The sequence below is a fragment of the Euprymna scolopes genome, chromosome 21 (assembly GCF_053919585.1).
Source record: "Euprymna scolopes isolate OS-2025 chromosome 21, ASM5391958v1, whole genome shotgun sequence".
NCBI classification, from domain to species: Eukaryota; Metazoa; Mollusca; class Cephalopoda; order Sepiida; family Sepiolidae; genus Euprymna; species Euprymna scolopes.
In genome coordinates, this window is record NC_136502.1 from 4,478,853 (window position 1) to 4,490,979 (window position 12,127).

Genomic DNA, 12,127 nt, shown 5'->3' on the forward strand with positions numbered 1-12,127 from the left:
TGTCTGCCAAACTTTTTCCAAGTATTCATCTTTTTCCATTAATATTATACCACCACCTTTATCAGCTGGTGATATAATCAAGTTCTTGTTATTCGCTAGGTGTTTCAAAGCATCTATATATCTCTTAGGAAGTACAGTTTCATATGGATGAGTAACTGCAACAGAAATAACAACCTGTATGAAACCTTTTTGAAAATCCGTATCTTCATGTTTGTAATTCTTTAAAATTGTGTCGGTGGTAATATTTGAATGTATGCCAATTGCGAATTTTAGTCCGAAACTAAGGGCTTCAATTTCGGTGTTTGGGAGTACTTTGGTAGAAAGATTTTGTATTAGATCCGGGCGTCCTATGGTTTTCCATTTGCTGTCGGAGATTAATTTTGTAAATTTATTATCCAGTTTGTGACAATGCCGGGTGTTGAATCTTTGAACTAATTTGTTTATATTTAAGAAGAAATTATGTGACATGGTGTAGTTCTGTAGTAGGTCGTTAGCTAATGTTCGGGCTTCATGGAATAAATGAGAGCTTTGTGTTTTTAAAAGATCTGCTGAAGCAACTAAATATTTTTCAATGTAATCCGGGAAAATATGGTGCGAATATTTCAAATATTTAAATGTACTTTTGGGTATAATTTTTTCTTGTATAAATTTAAGCAAAAAAGTTCTGCTGTTGTTGTGAGAGTTGGCAGCGATAAGTATTTTTTTTGTATTGCCGCAATTTTTGCTTAAAAGTTTGGTGTTCCATTTTAACAGAATGATGAAAATAATAAAAATAGTATTCCGACAAAATAGAGAAATAAAAAGGAACAAACCGTATTATGTGTTCATCAACGTTTCGTCTTTATTTCGAGACTTCCTTTTTAACCGCGTCAGCCCCCCCCCCGCCTTTTTGAATTTCCAACGTCTTTTTCCGTTTTTCTGAAATAGAACTGCGTCACATTTTGCACGTGAAACATTTTCAAATAGTTTGTACTGGTATTTTTTGTTTCTTAATCTCATTCATCCAGAAGAAGTCTCGAAATAAAGACGAAACGTTGATGAACACATAATACGGGTTGTTCCTTTTTATTTCTCTCTCTCTCTCTCTCTCTCTATATATATATATATATATATATATATATATATATATATATATATAAGAACAAATAGTTAATAAAACATTATAAAAAGACTTTGAAAAAGAGTTAAAAATGTATTTAATTTTAAAAAAGGAAGCACAAAATAAGTGGATAGTCCTTAGTCCGCGGAGTTTCCAATAAACACTTTCCTTCTAATCAGAGGTAAGATTTAGCAAAATGCGGGATCGGATTTTGCTTGCAAAAGTATGTAATGAAACTACAAGTAAGTCATAGATCTTACTTAACAACAACAAGTGAATCAGAGGGAATAAGGTGAAGAAAAGAGTGATTTCACGTGAATGGATAATCGGGTATGTGTGTGTGTGTGTATGTGTGTGTGTGTGTGTGTGTGTGTGTGTGGTACAGAGGAAAAGCCTAATTAGATTCATTAGAATGCTTAATTTGTATCTCTATTTTAACAGTCTATAAGAAATTAGCAGATGTACCCGGCGTTGCCCGGTATTAAACATAAGATTTAATTCCTTTTAAAAAATAAGTTTAAAAAAAAAACAGAAAGAAACTGAGACGTTTCCATGCAAGTATTATGTTTTTTTATATACACAGTTCACTTCTGTAAGTAAAAAAATGCTCGAGCTGAGATCGAAACCAAAACCTAAAGACAATGAGTCAAGTACGATAAACACTGCACGAGTTTGCCACGATTTTTAAGAAGTTTTTTCAAACCTACTTATTCTTAACATAAGGAAGTTTTCATGTGAACGATTCGTGCATGCGCAATCGTGAAACAGTTCACAAATAGATAAAAATTCGATGAGATCCCCCCCCAAGTACCATTTTTACATTTTTGACCTTTTAGCAATTCTTTTTATCGGATTAAAACCGAATAAAAGTTTCCCACGTGTTTGAATACCCGAAATACAAAATTTCAAGTCTGTAAATCAAAAGTTTGTGGGGTATATAGGGTGAGAGATGTCCTCACACGCATACACACACATTCTTACTTTTATAGATGAATATTTGGTATTATTGATTTGATAGTTTATTGTCTTATTTTTCACACACACATATACTTATCTATCTATCTATCTATCTATCTATCTATCTATATGTGTGTGTGTGTCTGTTTGTGTGCAGTAGGTTTGACGATATTAACTACAATAAATCCAAGAAATGTAATACAAAAAGATGAATTTTAAAACCGTTCTTAAAATATTTGTTCGTGAATTTACAAGGTAATTTAAATTTCTTCTCCTTCTCTTTCTTTCTGTCTCTCGAACTCATTCACTGACACACTGACACACACACACACACACACACACACACACACACAGATACACACAGAGAATCGCTCATGCGAATTGTATTTTTTTCCATTGCTTTACGATTTTTATTGAAACGATAAATTTACATCTAAATAACGAAACTTTTACTTTTTAAAATGTTTATCATTTAAATGTAAGTTTACGACGCCATAGCATGCCAACAAAACTAGTTAGTAATACATAAATATCACACATTTGTTAAGATACCATTGCTCATTAATTTCTACTTTAAATTGATTTTTTCCTACGGTCAAAGTTTCAAGGTTGATGGGCACATCAAAATATTGCGAACAACATTAAAATAAGGGAAAAACCGCCCCATTACTTTTCTTTCTCTTTGAAAGAGCTACGCCGAGCATTATGGGATAAAGAGTGGCTAAGAAAAAAGCTTCACAATAAAGAACAATGAGATCGACTCAAGGGAATATAATGAAGCATCATGTGCTGATCATTAAAAAGCATGCATTTTGCGTTGCTCTGTTGGTCAGGAACAATAACACAAAGGGAAATGCAGCCCGTCAATGACGATCTCAAGAAAATCTAAAAAAAAAAAAAATTAAAAAAAACGTTAAAATATAAACCAAGCATGCGCAGTTGGTGCTTGTAACGACGGTTTCCGGTAAAAAAAAAAAAAACTCGTTTTATGTTTATTTTATATTTTATAATTTTGCCTTCTTTTTAATATTTGTTTATATATATATATATATATATATATATATATATATATATATATGTTTATATATATATATATATATATATATATATATATAAAGAGAGAGAGAGAGAGAGAGAGAGAGAGAGAGAGAAAGAGAGAGAGAGAGAGAGAGAGAGGAGAGAGAGAGAGAGAGAGAGTTGTTTTAATTTACTTTTGAAGTGACCATATCAGTCTCGCTTATTTTGTTTTCCATTGGGTGTGATGGGAAAAGAGGTAAATAAATTGAGTAGAGGTACATCCGTGTCGATTAACGAACGAAGAAAGAAAGAAAGAAAGAAAGAAAGGCAGCAGACATAGAATGACAGAAAGGAGGAACAAACAAGAAAAAAGAAATTATTAGGAAAAAAATGAAGAAAGGAAAAAAAAAGAAAAGGATGGGGGAGAAAAGAAAGAATAAAAAGAAGACAAGTAATTGGCGAGAAAAAAGAGAGAGACAAAGAATGTGAAAAGAAAGACAGAAATAAAAGAGAAAACCAAAACCTGTGTAGAAAGTAAAATAAAACGGTAGAGACAATGACAAAAAACGGCGGGGGGGGGGTGAACAAAACCAAGAAATGTATAAAAGAATATAAGGGAAGAGAAAACGACAAAAAATGGGATAAAATGACTATAAATCGGGAAACAAATCCAGAACGGAACTATAAACTGGTCACCCTAGAAAAGACAACATAATTCCTTTTCCGTTTGAAGAAAACCGGTTTTCTTTTTTCATTATTGCAGACCATCTACTAGTTGGCCAGTTGTGTACAAATCCCAAGTGCAATAGAAGCCTTTTATTATGTATTTGTTCAACAAGCGAGGTCGGAGTGCGTCGCTTTACAACTCATACTCTCTATCGATCCAAGTTATGACAACAGGACCATTGCCAGCACCGTCAAAATGCATTGCTGGATTGTCACGAATAACAGGGACGTGCCCAGAATGATGAAAATAAAGTTTCCGGCCACGGTTATGGCCTTTAGTGTGGTTTCAAGTGAGGGCCATCTCATATCTTCAAAGGCTTGTGGTAGCAGGACTTAGCGCCGGCCTACAAGTCCAAAGAGGCCCAGGCTTGGCTTCAGAAGGAATGCTAAGACTTTGTACCCTTCTCTGTTATTGGATCCCCCCATCCCCTGACCTGAACCTGCTGGACTACATCGTTTGGTCATACGTCGAGAACATCACCAATATGACCTCACACAACACTAAAGCCAGCCTGATCGCCACAATCCGCCGAGTATTCGCCGAGCTCTGTCGGCGCTTGTGTAAAAGGCATGCTTCCAGTTCCGGACGCGTATCAAGGCAGTGAGTGAGGCTGAAGGCAGCTACATTTAATAGATGTAAGCTCTTCTACATAATCAAGTGACCTGAATTGATTTTTTTTCAATAAAAGTTTTAAAATAAAGCTGTAGTGTTGTTTTCTTTAGGGTGACAATTTTATCGTTCCACCCTGTATGGAAAAAAAAAGAGAGAAATAGAGAAAAGGGCTAGAAAATGAAATGAAAGAAGTTGAAAAAAAAAACGGAAGCGGAAAAAGAGATGAAAAAAAAAAGACTGGCAAAAAAAAAAAAAAATAAAAAAATAAAAAAAATAAAATAAAAACATACAAGCACACAAATAAAAAAGGACAAAACTAGAAAGAACGAAGAAAAGGAACAAAATAGAGAAAAAAAAAATAAAACAATGAGAATTTAAAAAAGTAACTAAACAAAGGATTCCTTATAAATATTCATGTTTCTTGATGTTTCATCCTATTAATTATTGATGAAATTCACCGGGCAACATCACAACACCGAAAAAATTAAGATGAAAAAAAAAATGGCGACAACGAAATAAAATAGTCTTTAAATAAATCAATCTAACACTAGAATGCGCATGCGCGCTTTTGTAGAAAAAAGGAAAATCAATTTGCAAAATAACTTAATCCTAACAAACGAATCGAAAAAAAAAAAAAAAAAAAAACTTCAGTCGTCTGTCAATGTTTAATGGAATCGAACTTTTCTGAAGCCTGGAATCTAGCGAACGTGTTGGGAGACAAGCAATAATCGTTGTAAATTTTCACAAATGTTAAAATGATAATTAAGCAACGAAATGAAATATTGACGCAGCAAATGAATAAGTACACACCATAATTGTATGTGCTCCTCCGACAATGCGGTCGAATAGTACAACGCGAGAAACTGTCAGTCAGCGTATGTTGTTAATTCTATGTCCTGAAACTTTTTTTTGCATGGTACTATCGCCAATATTGAGGTATAGGGACCATATTTTTATAAATATAGCAACTAAAACTGCTCTCCCTATCTGTTTGTCTGTCGCTCTCTCTCTCTCTCTCTCTCTCTCTCTCTCTCTCTCTCTCTCTCTCTCTATATATATATATATATATATATATATATATATATATATATATATATATATAAACGTTAACGTGTCTGTGCGTGTCTGTCTGTCTGTGTACATTTTCCTTTCACAATAACTCTGTCAATTTTCAGTCTACAGACTCAAAATGTGATATACAGGGTACTGAGATTTTGGGAAATCGATGTGATTGGGTTTCAGCCAGAAATTTAGCTGTTAAGGGGTCAAAGTTCAACAATTTAACCTTTGAAAACTCTACCAGACTCCTCCCACAACTTTGGGTCTAAACACTTAAAATTTTAGATATAGGTTCCTTGGACATGGATCTAACTTAATAACTTTATTTGAGCCCAAAACAATAAATTTTAAGGGGTCATAATAGGGGTAAAAATTTATAAAATTGACAATTTTTCTTTTTTTTTTTTTTGCTCACCATATATCTCCAAACACCCGGGCAACGCCGAGCTGAAATGCTAGTCTATATATCTATAAAAGTGAACGTTTCTGTGTGTGCGTCTGTCTGTCTGTGTGTCTGTGTACATTTCCCTACGAAATAACTCTGTCAATTTTTAGTCTACAGATTCGAAATTTGATATACAGAGTACTGTGATTTGGGAAAATCTATGTGATCGGTTTTCAGCCAGAAATTTGGCTGTTAAGGAGTCAAAGTTCAACGATTTGACTTTTGAGAACCTTACCAAAGTCCTCCGACAATTTTGGGTCTAAACACTTGAAATTTTAGATATAGGTTCCTTGGACATGGATATAACTTAATAACTTGATTTGAGTGCAAAACATTAAATATTAAGGGATCAAAATAGGGGCCAAAATTAAAAAATTTGACCGCTTTTTTTCTTTTACTTTTTTTATTTTTGCTCAACATACACCTCCAAACACCCAGGCAACGCCGAGCTGAAATGCGTTTGTCTAAACACTTGAAATTATATATATATATATATATATATATATATATATATATGTATGTATATATACATATATACATATATATATACATATATATATGTATATATATATGTATATATATATATATATATATTATGAAAATAATGGAAATAGTATTCCGAAAAAATAGAGAAATAAAAAGGAACAAACCGTCAAACCGTATTATGTGTTCATCAACGTTTCGTCTTTATTTCGAGACTTCCTCTGAATGAATGAGATTAAGAAACAAAAAATACCATTACAAAATATTTGAAAATGTTTCACGTGCAAAGTGTGAGGCAGTTCTATTTCAGGAAAACGGAAAAAGACGTTAGAAATTCAAAAAGGTGGGGGGGGGGGCTGTCGCTGTTAAAGAGAGGAAATTTTAGTGACGTCATATAGTCGTTAATGTAATTTTAAAAAGTATGAACGCAGTTAATATTCTTACCGGAAAAAGATGTATCTGTTGAAATTCAAATATAAGTTTGTAACAGAAATGAAATGAGTGCTTTTTGTTATCTAATTTATTGATTGAGATTATATGCATTAATTATTACAGGGGGTGTTTGAATAGTGTGAGAGGGTTAACCTGTGTCTACAGTTTAATAATGTTCTTTACATAAAAGTTTACTTATTAATGGCGATATGTTATAGAAACCTGCACGTTGTTTTATTGTACTTAAATTTGCGATAAGCGCAGATTCAAGAAGTCTCCGGCGCGGTTTATTTGAAATAAATTTAACTACTTTTGCTTGTTTAAAGTCAAGGGTGTGATTATGTTGCAATGAATGAGAGAATAATGCCCTTAGAGAATTGCTATTTTTTATATCTCTTTTATGTTCACTGTGCCTTTTTTCCAATTTAGGCTGGGTTTCACCAACGTATTTATGATGGCAATTTAATAACAACCATTTCTGTAAGGTCTGACGAGGCTGCTGGATCGTAAACATGGTCCGGCATCCGAAACATATGTAACTGAACAGATAAAACGGTAACAAAAAAATAAAACACATATTTGCTCTGCAATAGTATTGAGCACTCTCTTCAGGTTTTTACTAATTACCAATTTTACTATATATATATATATATATATATATATATATATATATATATAGTCATCCTCCGCATACAGTACTGTTTTACTGTATCTAGACGAGCAACTAGGATTAAATCTCGACCGCCTAGGCGACAGTCAGCGTTTCTCACGACGTTATCTGGCGGCTGCTAAAATGATATGCGAAATTACAATGCTAAAACATTGTCCAAACGTCTAAGCTCTATTTGTTATTTTGCTCACCAATACTCTTAATCCATTTAATCTCCCATTTCTTTTTTATATAAGATCTGTCCACTTATTACTTGTTTCTACATTTTCTTGAATTTAATTGAGTATCTCCTCATATGTCACACATATTGAACTCATATACTCTAATGTATCATATCAAACGCCCTAATCCTAATCCATGCCCCTCATATCCATGATGTGATAATCCCAGTTTCCCTTATCCCTCCTTCGTTGCAATACCTCTCCAGCTTTTGCTCCCTACACCTATATGCTATTTGGCCTCTATTCTAGATGCATACATTATTTCTTTACTTATGTGTCTATCTAGACGTTTGTTTATTATTTCTTTCTTACTATCTCATATCCTCTTCTCATGAGAAACATTAGGCTCCGAAATACCTTGTTAGAAAGAGTATTTATATTCCTTATCCCTATTCATGTAATTCTCTTGTGGAATTGATGATGAACTATATATGCACTAGTATATATTTTGTATTGCTGATCTTTTCTTGTTGCTCCACCTTATATGTTTTACTTTATCCCGATAAGTCTTCATTTAAAATATATTTTAACCCTCCACTTTGTGCGTGTGAGTTCCTTCCTCATAGATTCGGAAACGGCTGAGTCTATCTTTTGCAAATTTCATACACAGCTAAATTATATGTCTGGCAGTGTTCTTAGATATGTTTTATACGGAAATTCATTCGATAAGTGTCGAAAATCGAAAAATTCCGATCTTAACAATAGCCTTTCTCTCTTATAGATAAAAAAGAATAAATTTTACATTGGAATATTTTACGTTACACCGGTAAGAAAAATAATAAAATTTCAGCAAATCAGTTCTTCTTAAAAACAGATTTATTATAATCTGGAGAAATAACATAGTTGTAGCGCATTCGACTACAGATTGGATGATCTCTGTTTAAATCCGGGTGTACCTCACTATTTTATTTTAATTATTTTTATTAATGAATTCAATTTACGATAAAAGAAGAGGTACTATTAGAAATCACCCCAAATGCTTTCTCCCTTTGCATATTTTAAAACTACACATTAATCAGATGTGACTTTTCCAGGGTATTCATCGTCAAGCCCAAATATCAGCTGACGTGATATTGTAAAGAAACACAGGCAGTATTTGATGAACGACATTATCATTATTATTTAAGAAAAAAAATGCGAATAAGTGCACCGGGTAAATTCTATAATAATGCATACGCAATCTGCATAAATTAAAATATCATGTTTAAGCGTATTGTACGACTGGGCAACACCAGGCTGTCAGCTAGTGTATATATATATATATATATATATATACATATATATATATATATATATATGCATATATATATGTGTGTGTGTGTGTGTGTTTGTGTGTAATGAGAATAATGGAAACAGTATTCCGACGAAAAAGAGAAATAAATAGGAACAAACCGAGTTATGTGTTCATCAACGTTTCGTCTTTATTTCGAGACTTTCTCTGGATGAGCGAAATTAAGAAAACAAAAAACACCAGTACAAATATTTGAAAAAATTTGAAAGAACCAGATTCTAGGAATTCTAAGAAAATGCTAATACTCCACTAAGAGAGTTACCTATAAGAAGGCTGAAATTTTGCTTATAGGAATTGTTATTGAATTGAAAATAAGTCATGTTAGTTATAAGTATCATAATTTTTATAAAAGTGTCGGGAGGAAAAGGTAAGTTAATGTTTGATATTTTTTAGGTGTTTATCGAGTAAATTTAAGCATTTTTTACTGGGGGCAGTAGTATATAATTATGTTATATTTAAGTTGTGTATAGTTTTGTTATTTATCTTGTTGAGTAAATCTCCGGAGTTCTTTATGTGGGAGGTGCTGATAGTGCCCAGTAGTGGAGTCAAGATGTTGGATATGGCACGTGCAATTTTGTGTGTTGCACTACCGATGCCAGATATTATGGGGCGCATAGGAATTTGTAAGTTTTTGACGGAATATTGAGGGAGTATTTAATGTATGAAGTTTTTTTAATAAGTTTTTAAAAAAATTTATTGAAAGCCGTAATAATTCTATTTTTACTGTATTTAAATCAGTGTTGCTATATGTGTCTCTGTCTGCCAACAGTGTAGACACTTTCTCCAGATATTCTTTTTTTTCCATTATTACTATACCATCACCTTTATCAGCTGGTGATATAATCAAGCTCTTGTTATTCGCTAGGTGTTTCAAGGCATCTATGTATTGCTTTGGTAGTACAGTTTCATAGGGCTGAGTAGCTGCGACTGAAATAACACGCGGTATGAAACTTTTTTTTAAATCTGTATCTTCATGTTTCTAATTATTCAAAATTGTGTCGGTGGTAATATTTGAATATATTCCAGTTGCGAATTTTAGTCCAAAACTGAGGATTTCAATTTCGATGTTTGAAAGTACTTTAGTAGTAAGATGTTGTATTAGGCTCGGACGTTCTATGGTTCTCCATTTCTTGTTTGAGATTAATTTTCTAAGTTTATTTTCAGGTTTGACACAATGGCGGGTGTTGAATCTTTGAACTGATTTGTTTAGATTTGCGTATTATCGTGTGATTCTGTTGTAGGTTAATGCCCGGACTTCATTCATTGCACAATAATAACACCTTTTGACTTTAAACAAGCAAAAATTGTTAAATTTATTTCAAATAAACCAAACCGGAAACTTCTTGAATCAGCGCTTATCGCAAATTCAAGCACAATTAAACAATGGAGAGGTTTCTATAACATAGCGCCATTAATAAGTAAACTTTTATTAAAAGAACATAATTTAATTCTAGACAAAGGTTAACCCTCTCACACCATAGAAACACCCCCTGTAATAATTAATCCATATAATCTCAATCAATAAATTACATAACAAAAACAAACTCATTTCATTTCAGTTACACACCTATATTTGAATTTTAACGGCCATATTTTTACAGAAAAAATATTAACTGCGTCATATCTTTTAAAGATATACTAACGGCTATATGACGTTATTAAAACTATCTCTCGTTTAATAACGCAACCCCGCCTTTTTATTTAAATTTCCAACGTCAAAATCTTAACTGCATCATATCTTTTAAAAATATTTTAACGACTATATGATGTTATTAGAAATCTTCCTCTCTTACACAAAGCAAACCCACTCCCTTTTGAATTTCCAACGTCTTTTTGAAACAGAATAGTGTCACACTTTGCACATGAAAGATTTTTTTCAAATATTTGTACTAGTGTTTTTTGTTTTCTTAATTTCGCTCATCCAGAGAAAGTCTCGAAATAAAAGCGAAACGTTGATGAACACATAACTCAGTTTCGTCCTTTTTATTTCTCTCTCTCTCTCTCTCTCTCTCTCTCTCTCTCTCTCTCTCTCTCTCTCTCTCTCTCTCTCTGGGTCTGCTGTATTGCCATTTAGTGAATGGATTCTGGACCATGCAGTGGCTTCTGATGTGGTCTCTAGATGCCATATTAGTGGGTAATTGTTACGGCTTTACCTTTTCATGTGCTACAAAAATATTTTTTTTTCATTTATATTTCTCTCTTACTTTCCCTCTCCGCCCTGCTTTAAGCAAGTCTGTCGAATGTGTCCACAAATCCCAAAACTCTATCATGAAAAGCTTCAACAAAAATACACGATTAAACCAAGATCTCCAACTTCTAACGTAGATCCCCACTACCATATCTCCTTCTCGAATATCAGGGGTCTACGTTCTAAACTTCCAGAGTCCGTCAAGTCCAAAGTAGCTGAACATCGGCTTGGTTCCCACCAGTTTTGGCAAATAGCAAACAGAATCCTGAACAGAAGCATGTTCTCTATCTCAACTATCATAAATTGACCAGAGGTAATCTCGTCAGCATCAGACAAACCAAAACTCTTTGCCAAGAACTTTGCAGCTAACTCTACACTTTGCGATCAAGACCGCCAACCCCCAATTTTTTCTTCCTGTATCAGAAAACACGCTATGTGATATACAAATATCTGTACGTGATGTTGCCAAGCTAATCAAAAACCTTGATTCCAGTAAAGCAACCGGCCCTGACGGTATTCCAATGATAGTACTCAAAAAACTTCAACCAGAACTAACGCCCATACTTACAAAACTGTTTAAACGTTGTCTTAAGGAGTATAGCTTCCCATCACCCTGGAAAATCTCATCAGTTTGTCCTGTATTTAAGAATTCAGGTGATCGGTCATCTCCCTCTCAGTACAGGACAATAAGTCTCCTGTGCGTCATGAGTAAGTTGCTAGAATCTGTGTTAAACCATCTCAACAAAAATAACTTTCTTAGTGACACGCTATATGGTTTCCGTTCTTCTAGATCTACAGCAGATGTGCTTACAGTTATATCTCATAGGATTAGCGAATTTCTTGACGGAGACATCATTTCTAGGGCAATTGCTCTTGACATATCAAAGGACTTTGATAGGGTATAGCATAAAGGTTTACTTCACAAG

General features: G+C 33.4%; 1 protein-coding gene and 1 long non-coding RNA gene across 5 annotated transcripts in view; both read right to left on the reverse strand.

The window, feature by feature from the left end:
- LOC145241974 (protocadherin gamma-A11-like) overlaps positions 1–12,127 on the reverse strand; it is a 412,318-nt gene that overhangs the window by 95,105 nt on the left and 305,086 nt on the right. The window lies entirely within an intron of this gene.
- Positions 1–12,127, reverse strand: part of LOC145242998 (uncharacterized) — a 49,645-nt gene that overhangs the window by 20,086 nt on the left and 17,432 nt on the right. The window contains exon 2 of the long non-coding RNA XR_013862836.1: positions 6,567–6,620. This is a non-coding gene — a long non-coding RNA (uncharacterized LOC145242998). The remainder of the gene's footprint in view (positions 1–6,566; positions 6,621–12,127) is intronic.